This window comes from Halyomorpha halys, unplaced genomic scaffold (genome assembly GCF_000696795.3).
Source record: "Halyomorpha halys isolate HHAL.00 unplaced genomic scaffold, Hhal_1.1 Scaffold2603.1, whole genome shotgun sequence".
NCBI lineage: Eukaryota > Metazoa > Arthropoda > Insecta > Hemiptera > Pentatomidae > Halyomorpha > Halyomorpha halys.
The window spans coordinates 1-2,794 of record NW_027111515.1 but is presented as its reverse complement, the minus strand read 5'-3'; positions in this window follow the sequence as shown (position 1 = coordinate 2,794).

Sequence of the window (2,794 nt, the reverse complement as noted above, 5' to 3'; positions counted from 1 at the left end):
CCTCTTCCCCATCAGTCTTCTCCATTTCATCTACTGGATTAAGTTCATACCTCTTACTTACCTTCTCTTACATTTCCCCACTTGTCATTTGTACCAACATTTAAAGTTGGTGATTGCTACTGGCCTCCGAAAAGTATCAACAGCAAAACCCTTGCAAATGCTATAAAGGAATGCAGAAGGTATTATTACTAAAAAAAAAATGCTGTTCACCAAAAGACTGCACGAAGAATTCATTGATATAACTTGTATCTAGGAAACTCATTTGAATCCCAAACTACACTTCATTATACATGACTTTCAGGTCTTCAGGAAGGACTGTGCTCATCGATCTAAAGGAGGAATAGCTTTATACCAGTAAAATGTATTTCATTCCAAGGAATGATAGATTAAGTAGATCCTGTTTAGATTGATATGAAAAAAGCATTTGACTGAGTGTGGACAGAAAACTGGATCCTTAAGATTGCAAAGAACAATAATAACTGTAAAGGTGCTGATTTGGATATTCGACTTTTTGAGGATTAGGAGGCCGGAGTACACTCTGGGGGAATTAAGAGCAGAGCTGAACACATTAAAAATGGAATGCATCAAGGAGTCCTATCCCCAACTCTATTCCTCATGTTCATTAATGATGTGCTGACCAACCTTCTGAATATTTCAACACCTCCTTGTATGCTGATGATGTAAGAATAAAATCAGTTGTGGCAGCGAAATACTGAATGCAAGTTGTGCTTGATGCTCTCTCCTTACAGACTGGAAAATGGGGACTAAAGATAAATACGCGGAAAACAAAGTACACCATTTTTAGCTAGTCAAAAAATGCTCCAGAATCTATCAGTTTAAAGCTTGCTGCATGTATGATAGTGAAGGATGACTCACCTTAGTACCTCGGAATTACCCTGGACCCTAGGCTAACATGGAAAGGCCATATTGACAAGTTTGCTGCGAAGGCAGTCAAAAGGACAAATCTTATGAGAATGATATGCGGTTTGAATTTGGGACCTGACCATTAGACTTTGAAATCCCTTTATACTAGATATGTTAGGCACACAATGGGCTTAAATAACTAGTTGGGGACTTGCAGCAAACACTAATTTTTCGAAAAGCCTCTGTAGTCCAAAACCAGGGACTTAAGATAACTAATGGAGGTCTAAAATCTACACCAATAAATAAGATGGAGTCCAGTACAGGCCTTCTCTGGTTGGAGGATTGAAGGGATATAAAAATTCTCAATCTAGACTCAAAAGTGAAATGTATCCCCAACCACCCACTTAAGAATCGTTCAGGTCAAAGGACGCTGTCTCAAAAGGCAAAGCTTCCTACACAAAATGGGCTCAATGAAATCTCAACTTCAGTTAGAAGAAATAAAGAAGGCAGTAGACGTCTCTCCACCATGGCCTTATCCTTGCAAACTCTATATTATTCCATCCATCCCGGGCATCAGCAAGAAAAGTGGCCAAAATCCAATGGAAATTAAAACCAAGGTACTTGAATATATAAACACCACCTACCCATAAAGCAAGTGAACCAGAATCTATACAGATGGTTCAGCTGTGAAAGCTATTAAGAATGGAGTTGGTGATATTCTTATGGAATTTCCAAACAGTCATTTTCTGGAGAAAGCAGTTCCCACAGGGTTCAATTCTAGTAACTACAGAGCCGAGCAAGACTCACTGCTGGTGGCATCAAGAATCTTGTTGGATCTCAGAAGGAGTCTGAAATCCAAAATAGAATTTCTGACTGATGCAGCCTCAGTTTTTTTGAACCTTAAGTCTAAGTAGAAAATGGGGCTAACTTTGCTTACCACTAAGTTAGAGCATGCTACCACTATCTAAGAGAATGTAACCCTGCTGTGGATACCACCTGGGCACTGTGGAATACCGGAAAATGAATTGGCTGAAGAAAGTTTCATATTGCTTCAAATCACTACCACACAGAGACTGGAGGAAGCTAAAACCATAAACAAAGCGTCTATTCAGCAGAGATGGAATGATGGCCCTCTCTACTGTACTTCAAACTTCCCAGAAAAGAGCAGATTCTGGTATTTTGCTTAAGAACTGGACATAACCGGCTCAACGCTCACCTCCATAAAAAGTTCAAAATAGGTCCTAGCCCTCTGTGAAAGGGGAGAACAGACAACTGTGCGCATTCTACAAACATGTGTCCTAATGAAGGAAAAATGAAAGCAAAGATGACCTATACCTACTGACTTGGTGACCAAGCTGTACGATAACCTGAAGGATCTCAGGAGTACTGCTGAATTTATTTTGTCATTCCCAGACTTGGTCATTTGAATGGGGAGATTGAAGAAGAAGAAGCTGGTGATTTTTCCTATAGTCCTCCTTTAGACCTTTATACTTTTATAATGAAATCATACTAACTCCGTAGAGTTAGATGTAATTGTTAAAATTATACATTCGAGAAATGCTGCTTGCTAGCCCGTTTTATTTATAATTTTCCCTCCAAAATTAAGTATTTCCTATATCTTGAGGGGAAGCTTTACTGCATCCTAGTAGCAGGAAAACTTCAACCATCCATCGTCTAAAGACCATCTCCATCCTCTCTAACCTCCCTTAATCTCTAGAACGAAAAGTGCAATTACAAATATCTGCACTGTCTCATGAACTTTTGCCATCACAAAAATTATGAACTGCTTTATAAGGTTTGATATTGGTGCCTGGAGGGGGGCTCTCATGTGTACCATGTTTACTACAGGGTATTCTCCATCTGTAGACAATATTTCCTCAGATCTTTTTTCCAAACTATCAACTATCATTATCTTACCTATATTTATAAT